The sequence below is a fragment of the Podarcis liolepis genome (genome assembly GCF_965112155.1).
Source record: "Podarcis liolepis genome assembly, chromosome: 1".
In the NCBI taxonomy this organism is placed as follows: domain Eukaryota; kingdom Metazoa; phylum Chordata; class Lepidosauria; order Squamata; family Lacertidae; genus Podarcis; species Podarcis liolepis.
The window spans coordinates 34,939,551-34,950,094 of NC_139554.1; the positions used below are offsets into that span (position 1 = coordinate 34,939,551).

Below are 10,544 nucleotides of genomic sequence, written 5' to 3' on the forward strand. Positions count from 1 at the left end.
ATTGCAAAATTGCTTCTCAAACTACTTCTTCACATTGATTGAAATCTTCAAGCCCTTCCTAACTTGCCTTCAGCCAAGGGTGAACACAGGGTGAACACAGGGTAAAGATACCCTTGTCTGGGTCATTGCCCCCTGGTGTGTGCACAAACAGAAACAAACAGTGGCGGGGAGTGGGGGGGGGTAACAGCTGTGAAACACACAGGGGAGGAAACAACTTCACTGTGCTCTAGGGTGGTAATTTGAACACAAATTAAAACAAATTTCTCTGTTTTCAGAAGAAACAGCCTATTATATAAAAAGGGCTATGCCGCAAATCATAGGATCAGAGTTGGAACCCTGAGTCCAACCCCGTGCAAGGAATAACAACTAAAGCATCCATGAGAGATGGCCATCCAACCTCTGCTTGAACACCTCCGAGGAAGGAGAGTCCACAACCTCCCGAGGGAGTCCATTCCACTGTTGAACAGCTCTTACTATAAGAAAGTTCTTCCTTATGTTTGGTTGGAATCTCCTTTACTGTAACTTGAAGCCAACGGTTCAGTCCTACCTTCCAGAGCAGAGGAAAACAAGCTTCCTCCATCTTCCATGTGGCAGCCCTTTAAATATTTGAAGATGGCTGTCAAATCTCCTCTCAGTCTCCTCTTTTCACATGCCAGTTGTCAACCAGCCCCAACCAGCGTGCCCAGTTGCCAGGGATGATGGGAGCTCTGGAGAGCAACAGGTTCCCCAGCCCTGCTTCACCACAAAAAGGGAAATCTCGTGGCTTTCACTACCACCTGAATGCTAATGACATTCTACCTCTCCACCCGAGAAGTCCCACCAAACTACTCCCACATCTCTGATATTTTGAGCTCGACATCTTATTGCCACTGAAAAATTAAATACGAGTGAAATCTTCATTTTGGCTCCCCAGCCTCCTGTGTTTCGATTACGGTTTGTATCATCGACACAAGAATCTAATTGACCAGGCATCAGCTATGAAGCCCTGGCTTTATTATCTGTTATTCCTTCCTTTTCCTTGTATACCATATTCAATTTGTCGCCAAGTCATGCTACTTATCCCTGTACAACGTTGCAAACATTTATTTCCATCTTCTTGGCTATAACTCTGTTTCATGCTCTGCTTGTTTCATAGGAAGATGCTTTATACTGACAATTGGTCGATCTCGCAAAGTATTGGCTACACCTAGGGCAGTGAGACCATGACCCATGGGCCAGATCCAGCCTGTCCAACCATTATAAATGCCCCGTCCCCAGCAATATTACAGTAACTTATTAAGGAAAATTAAGCAAAAGACCCTTAATTAATAACCGTCTAAAAGTTGTGGAAGCTCATTGGTTTCCCATACTGTTCTAGCAGATTGTGGTGATTTCAAGCTTTCTCTCTCCTGCCTTAACAGACCAACAAAGGACAAGGAGAGTTAGGGGAGATGACGGAATCATAAACTTGTAGAGTTGGAAGGCGCCATGAAGGTCACCTAGTCCAACCGCCCTGCAATGAAGGAATCTTTTTGCCCAACATGGGGACCAATCCCATGATCCTAAGGTTAAGAATCTCATGGTCTACCAACTGAACAAGGTCCACACCAGGGTGTGGATCTAACTCAATATGTTTGAAGTATTTTGAAAATTCTGCTAATTCAGGTCTGTTAATCTTCTGATTGTTGCAGCAATTGTAAAAAGAATACACATTAATGCGTGATCCAGCCCTAAGCCTGCAATTTTTTTTTTGCACAATTACTCAGGAGTAAATCTCACTGAACCCAGCGAGAGTCAACAAGTTTACGCTAAGTCAAGTCACTAGAGTACACTTGGAAAATAAATTGCAGGATCCTGAAATAATAATCATAATAACCATGAGCAATAATAATAATAAATAAATTATCTAATAATAATAAATTATTATCTAAGCTTGCATCAGATGTAAAACAGCGTTGTCAGGGACAGTGAATAAACACAAAACTAACACATCAAGGAGGACTAATGGCAATTTTTGCAAAAACAGATTTCTGAACTACAACTACAAACCCCCCCCCCCCAAAACCAGGTTCCTTTTAACCCTTGTATCTTCCATGTTAGTTGAGATAATTACATCTGACATTTCTAGGGTTAAATGCCAAACAGAAGAAAGAGCTGAAAAGGGAAATTCCCCTGCTTCTTCATAATGAAAAGCGGAGGGTATACCTTCTGTGGTTGTCTGTGAGATGCTTTCACATCCATGTGTCAAGGGTTTTTCAAACTGACAACTTGCAAATTTGAAATACAAAAATGCCCAGAGCGATGTTTTTGTGGCTCAGGGAAACTCTTGTAGGGGAAAAAGAATTCTAAAGTGAAACGTCTCTGGAAATCACACAGGGCCTGACCACGATACTCTAATTATGCTAATTGCTTCAATGCCCTTGCTTTATTTATGCTGAGCAGCTAAGATAAATAAAGGAAAATTGCTTTGGATCTAACTATATTCATATCAGAATGCAAACTAGCCTGTGTTTGTTATGTGATTGCTGATCTGTTTACACTAAATTCTGCAGGTAATTGCAGTTTTGATTGCACATTTATTTCTAGCTACACAGGTCCCAGGACTAGGTCTGTCTGTTTTTATAATTAAACCATTTTGTAATATCTAAACTCACTAAAGAGCAAAATGATGCTTTGAGAATTTACATATTATGTATTAAAGAAAATACTTTGGTGGTTGATGACAAGGAGAAGAGATGCTGTTCATCTCTTTAAAAAAAAGGACAGCATGTTCTGAATTTGAAGAAATTTGAGACATCTGTTCCAAGGCCTGTTCACAGAATGGGACAGATGTCCTCAGCGTCCCCATAATCTGTTACACCACATATATTTGAACTTTCAGTTGTAACTTTCATTTGAGTAAAGCACATTAACAGAATGAGCTACAGCTTTGGAGATTTAACTACAAATTGAAATATTTCTGTACCTGAGTAAAACTGTGTAACCCCTTACATTGGAAATAGAAAGCACATGCCACTAGATGAAAAGCCTCTAATTAAATAATTGGCCAGTTGGTTCAAATTAATGTGAACTCAAGTCTGCCTCCTTTATTAACTCATCTTCTAGTTCTCTGTTTCCTCTGCAATGCTACCAGCTCTTCGATCTGTATAAGAGTTTAGTCCCAGCTGAACTGACAATCTTCCCTTCCCTCACAGAAAACAGACTGAAAGCTATGATAGCTTCGCTCTGTGCATACTTGGGGGGTGTTCATGTACATTCAGTGTCATCACAGTAGCTCAGCTACTGGGTGTCAAAGGCTTCACCAGACTTTTTACTAAAAGTTGTTAGCAGCAGAAACATCCACCTATCAGCAGTTTGCCAACACTGCAGAAGTATTCTGGACTTTTCTAATTTTGGTTCAAATTACTGCATACACCAAATTTTTCATTTTGATCACCAGTCTTCTACAAAAGACATAGTATACTATAAAATTTCCTTTTACAACAATATTCAGCTTTTAACACTTGGGATTCATCACTGGGTGCCTCATCATTTGATAATTTATTATTAGATTTTCACAGCTGAATGCACCTCACTAAAAAAGGATTGTGTTTGAGCTGATGGCATGTAAAACCTCTGAGTGTGGCAACTACTTAATTTGTTTAGCAAACAAGTGAATCTCTTGCTAAACATCTGATCTCCCCATTGATGCATCATTCCTATGCTATTCCTTCATTCATTATCAGATTTTTAAAATGTGTAAATCAGCACTTTGCTCCTGAAAAACCTAGCCTAGAGCCATACCAGCAGTCCCCCTTTCCCGCTTGGAAGGAGTTTTATCAACAGAAAGCAAAAATCTCCCATTGTCAAAGAAAAGGGATGAGCATGTTCTTCAAGTATCTCTAGCCTTCTCTCCCTGTTGTGAGGGAAGGTGGCTAGTAGTCTTCAGCCTTGGAAACATCAGAGAGTGGCTGGCCTCTGTCTCACTCACTATGACTGTAATGTGTAAATAAGCTCAAAGCGAAAGCACCTTCCCTGCAATCTTTCAATCCATTGTTGGTCACCCGGGACTGAGAATTCAATCCAGAAACCATTTCTTCCCTCCCCAATGGATGATTAGTACTGTTGAGGTGTCAATGGCAATGAACAGTGAGTGCAAAGAGTCCTTGAGTGCAGCAGCAGGTGTGCGGCCTGCTCTTCTCCTAGTTGGAAGGGACCCAAGGGCCATCTAGTCCAACCCCCTGCAATGCAGGAATCTCAGCTAAAGCATCCATGACAGATGGCCATCCTTAGAGGCTAGGATCTCTATAATGACAGTACTGTGGTTGTTTTTCCCCACAGGGCCAACCCCTAGCAATCATATGTGAGTGGCTGGCTAAGTTTACAGAGAATATTGTCGAATTGGTTAGCTATACATCTGTTATGTGGAGTAATGTGGAGTGGTGAGCCATCACTGAGAACCACTGTGGTGCAGTGGCTAGAACTGATGTAGCCCACGCATCGATGAAGACCAAATAAAAGCCATTAACCAAACATCAGCTGAAGCTGCATTTATACCCATGCAGGTCCACCGATACCTCATCAGAAACCATAATTTACTAACATCTCTGGGAAAGATCTAGCCATGTTTATTAGCCATATCAGCTAGATAGAACCTCCACATACAGAGGCATTCTACCACTAGATGCTGGATGTTGAAGACAAGCAGCAGAGAGGTTGTTGACTTCATGCCCTGCTTTTCATTCGGAGAGGATGTGGGACTAGATGGACTTTTGTTGTGATTCAGCGAGGCTCTTCCTAGATGTACATAAATCTAGGGAGAGTTTTAAAGATCAAGAAAGCTTTTGAACATTCAGAATATGTCCAGTATGGTCTCCATTTAATTATACTAGATCCATTCTTGGAGGAAGAAAGCAATTTGGATGCAAGACTTTTAACCTTAAATTTTTTAATAATAGGATTAAAGTAAAGTGAAAAAACATGATAGCAACTACATAGCTTGGAGGCAGGCGCAAAGGAGTAAATGACAGAAGTATTTCAGCTTCTAGCATACTACTCAATGTAGCTCTTTATTCAAAACAATTTCCTTAATTACTGTCATGGCTAAATTCTGGCCAGGATCACTGAAGTTAAAGTTAATAAATTCGTAAGCTGCCAAAATGTAACTATTTCCAATATTAAATTTGAAGAATATCTTAATATATATTCAGCAAGTAGGAGTTTTACTTTTCCAATCTCATTGCTTCTACCTTGTACATTGAACCTCTGGAGAACTCAATCCACTGATTCTTCATGACTAACAAGCTGTTTAATTCACCAAAGGCGTCCTTCATTATTTTACCATTTCAGCTTGGGGGGAAATGTCTTGTGAAGTCAGTAGAAAGGCTTCTCTAGTAATATTACATAGCAATAGCACTTTGTTATATGGCATCTTAATGTTACAAAGCTGTATCCCTGTGCACAATTTCCTAAAAGTAAGCATCATTGAACACAGCAGGACTTACCTCTGAGTAAACATGCACAAGACTGCACTGTCAGACTTACTTCCTATGTAGGAAGTCTCCCATTGAACTCTGTGGGAACTAGGTCTGAGTAAATATGTATATGATCAGATCAGAATATAATCAACATTTTCTCACTTTTCTTTTTTTTGAGAAATACAGGCTGAACAAAGCAAATATAGTCAGTGCTTTTTTTTTACCCCTAAACATTTGGTGACTCTTTGTACTTATGTCCATTTACTGTACAGTATTTATTTTCCCCGATTTGAACTATAAAATGGTGATTTTCTTGAGTCAAAATGAAAGTACCCCTAAACATTTTTTTAGAAAATGAAAGCACTGGTAATAGTGCTAACTTATCTGACTCCTTGCCTAAGAGAGGGAAGATTTTCAAACCCTTCTAGTCACAGAATAACAGGATGCTAACTGTACTTCAAGTGCAGCAGTGGGAATTCATACTCCAGAAGGAAGGAGGCATCCATAACACAGTTCAGCAATCTGCAGTATTAAATCTGGAATGGCCCTTGTGGACCAAGCATAAAGCAAGTGGTAGCAATGGTGACCCATAAGGGAGGGGGGGATCCAAAATACATAGTAGTGCAATACATTTATTAATCCAGAAACAACAACAAAAGTCACTAATGTACCCAACCATAAGGAACCAATACACAGGTTCCTTGCAGTAAAGAACAACAGTAAACAGAAAGATGGCAATATTTTTTGTTAAAATAACTAGAGATTAATTTTAGGTGTTGAACTAGAGATAAAAAATAAATGGGAGCCAAATTAGGTAGTTTTACATAGTGGTTTGTGGGAATGTCCCCTCAGAGAGAAAAAAATCAACTGTCAGATGGTATATAACCTTCCTCCAGTTTAGGATCCTGCTAAATTTTACGTTATCCAAGTCACACAAAAAGCAAAGGTAGTGGTATTGACCCAAAATGGGAAAACCCTCCAAAACCATTGTAGAGTGAAACCTTTATTAGGTCAATCAAAACGTCATAAGACAGTGAGAAAGCTTTTGAAATCTCCAAAACTCTTCATCAAGCTGATAGCTGGGGGTGTCTATTTCCAGGCCACTGACCTATGGGACCCACACCTTTTAGGAGCTCCATGTCAACAGTTCAAAATAATATTGATTTGATCTTGAAAGAAAATTACAAAAACGTATTAGGAGATAATTTGCGAACTCTCCCCCCCCCCCAGATTTGAACTGCCTAGGGGCTTCCACAGGGTTTAATCTGGCACTGCTGGATGTAACAAAGACCCTGCAGAAGTGTTGGGGTGGCGCTTACATAACTCACAATTCAAAATTGTGTTTCCCCCAGAACAAATAATGTATTCTACAGTAGTCCTTTGCACCTGAACTTGAAACATTTGTATGCCCATTTACAACACTGGCACATGCTATCATGTTTTAAACTGTTGCACTGGCAAAGTAGTTATATACCCTAGCCTAAGCAGTTATCTGCTGGATAAACAAGTATTATGATTTGGCAGAGAACTTTCTCACTTCCAGAGATGCACCTATCTAACTGCATCAAATTGAGCTGCACATTGTATGTAGACCATTTCAAAGAATGAATACTTTAAGGACAGGATATAAAAATAACTGGAACCTGATTCAAATCAGGTTAATATACAGCTTTCCCTGTCACTTAAAATCTACAAATATCTGAACAAAATCTGTACTCAGTGTCATACCAGTTTCAGCTGAAATCCTTATTTAAACAATTACATGCTACAGGCTTATAGATTTGATTCTAAGACACTGTCAAACAGAGTCCTTGAATCACAGAAAACAGCGTTTAAGTTTAGTGTGTGTACATATGTGTATCTCGATTGCTTTAAATCCTGCACTAATATGCTTTCAGTTTAAAGATAAATGCAGTATGAATTCCTTTGCTTTTTAGCCAAAAATGCAACAGAGGGTTCCAAAAGGCCTTTTCGTATATATTAATCAAATAGATAAAGGTAGGCTAGACAGACTACTCCAACAAATGTTAACTTAGAGAAAAATAATGTTGGCAGCAAGTCAAGAGCCAAATGTTTCTATTTTGATTTATTCAGTATTTCAGAGATGTTTTTTCTATGGGGAACAATATGAAAGGCATTGAAAATTCAGAAGGCACATCTTTTGTGTACTATAAAATGTGCTGCTAACCTACAATACCCTCATAGAAATACAATTCAATAAGGAACTCAGTTGGGAAGAGGCCTCAATAGAACAACATGAAAAAAATGGTCAATACAAGAATGATTTAGCTTTCTTTTACAAGAGAATTTGCTGCTGTAAATAAATAGACCTTTGAAACGTAAAATAAAATCAACATGACTACAGATCCAAGTTTAATTCCTTAACACACACAATGTTGCATTTTAGTCCATGGGCATCTCTCAATCTTCCCTTCTATCAAGGCTACCACTTGTGAAGTGTTACAGCACTTAGCCCTCAGGGCAAAGATAAGTCTCTGCCATTGTCATATACAGTGCACATATCCAGCCATATTATGCTGAATGAGTACTTTGTAGAACTGTAGTGATTCCTGCTGAATATCCTGAGATACTTATCAAGCTGTTAAAGGAGACATCAGTCTTTTGTCTGTATTGCCCTTGACACATCCTCCAGGACAGTAGCATGAAATTCTTTGTCTCCTGAAGAACCCTCAGACCTCTTAGGTCTAATGTAGGTTAAGTGCCCCACAGATATCTCAAGAATATAGAAGCACCTTGAAAAATGCAGAAAGCATGGCTTTATTCGCCAGACACAAATAAAACAGAAGCACTAAGCCAAGGAAAATCTTGCTTTAGTAATGAGCCAAGTGAAGTTGTTGAAACCTATGAATAATATTATAATAGGAACAATTAAAACGGGCAGGAAACATGTACTGATATAATCAGAATTCCTCTGAAGATGAAAATGAATCACAAGGAACAAAATCACATTGCCACTAGCGTGGTACCTAACTGTACACAGGATTTACATACTTATTTACACAGAAAATTATTTAAATTTTCAACTTCTTGTTTATTGCAGCACTGCCCACAATTTTTGTAAGTACTGTGTCTCCAACAATGCTGGGTGATGGATAACTGAAGGTGCCCCTTCCCTGTGCGAAAGATGACATCCATATCCATCACAGAGATTTTGGGATGTCTGAAAACTTTTCTTACATTTCGGAAATAGAAAAGTTTCAATCCTAGTCATACTTTTTTTTTTTTTTTTTGGAAGAAAAACACACATATTCTGATAGAAATACACACAGAACTCCTTCTGCACCTTATACTTGAATGCTACTGTGTTTTCAGCTTTAGAGGTAAGATACCCAATATGCTTCAAAAGTCTCTCACAGTCCACTGACTCTCACCAAGAATAATGGAATTAGCCCATGAATGGGACTGCCATTCAATGGACTTCAGCTGGCCTTAACCTTTCTCGTACAGTAAGCGTACCCTAGAATTATCTGCTCTTTTCAGCACGGCAAAAGGCCAACTGTGTAACTTGTTAGATGCACATGATGCAATTTTACACATGCATTGTACTTTGACATTACCCTTGCCTTATCTAAAAAATTTCACCCCGTCGCAGCCCTTGAGGACAGCTTATAGGAGAAAGTGCTCGTTTTCAAGGAGCCAAGAAATTCAGTGGCTGGCATTTTAATGGTTAATCAACCAACCAACCCATAATCATGTCAGATGATTTCTAAACTCAAATAAAGCACTGTTTAGGGGAGAAATAGTCAAAAATCCCCATGTGTTCATGTATGCAATTGTCGTAGTCAATAGAGCAGCTTTGAACAGTTATGTGCCTCAACATTTGGGTCAACTTAAGCACAGGCTAAGTTAGGCTTCTTTAATGTCAGTTACAGAAGTATTTTCTTTTTGAAACACATAGATAAGCAAAATACCACCTATCTGCAAATAGTTGGTCATTCAGTTTTAATTTGAAGAAAGAAAACTTACTTTTTTTATTATATTTGACCATATATTTGACATAGGTAAGAAGAATGAAAACCAAGGAATCTGTCTACTAGCACACACTTAAAAAAAACAAGCATTCCCAGAGATTTTGATCTTGGGTGAAGACCTGCATGTTTATCTGTTGGCAGCCTTTTGAAGGACCTAGACTTTCCACCCATACTTTGCTAGATTACTTCAAGTGGTGGCTGCAGCCTCCATAATAACATCCCCCCATGACATATTTGTATTCCATTTTTATTCTGTGAATTACTAATTACTAATTACTAAAGCTAAGTGATATCTGTCTGTCAGTAAAAAAAAGGAATGCAAAGGGAATAGCTACTCAGGGGTCAGCAACCCTTTTCAGCCATGGGCTGCTTCACCATCCCTCAGACCATGTGGTGGGCTGGACTATATTTTTTTGGGGGGAAATGAACGAATTCCTATGCCCCACAAATAACCCAAAGATGCATTTTAAATAAAAGCACACATTCTACTCATGTAAAAACACGCTGATTCCTGGACCGCCTCGGGCCGGATTGAGAAGGTGATTGTGCCACATCCGGCCCACGGGCCTTAGGTTGCCTACCCTGAGCTACTGTTTTCCCGCCCCACAGAAAGAAGGACTGGATAAATGCAAGCTTGTAAAATTGAAACAACACCACAAGCATATCATTTGATAAGGTTGAGTCCAGAGCTGGCCAAGCAATGACACAGGTTGAGGCAGCTGCCTCGGGCAGCACCCGAGAGTGAGGCAAGGAAGGAAGGGCTACCCCTATATTATCCATATAACCAGTTATCAATAATCAATATATTCAATATATATGCTTACACGAATCAAGGATTACAGTATTCTATAAATCCACTTGAATCAAAAGGGAAGCTGTGCCTTAGCTAAAAATGCAAACTGCTTGGAACAGCAAGTAGGAACCGACCTTTCCCCTAGAAACATCTGTGAACCCCGGACAAGACATGAATCAGAGATTCTGGTACAAATTCCCCATCAGGAACAGGCTAAATTAATCCACAGAACAGGAAGAGCAAAACCACAAAATGTCCAAGCTCCCTGTCCTGTCATAACTAGGGGAAAGGTTAGACTGAGCGTCACTGGGAGCATTGGAAAGC

At 39.4% G+C, this 10,544-nt stretch overlaps 1 protein-coding gene across 11 annotated transcripts in view; it reads right to left on the minus strand.

Annotated features, from left to right (window-relative positions):
• The window catches only part of NPAS3 (neuronal PAS domain protein 3), a 625,716-nt gene that overhangs the window by 247,889 nt on the left and 367,283 nt on the right, over positions 1-10,544 (minus strand). The gene's annotated exons all lie outside the window — the stretch shown is intronic.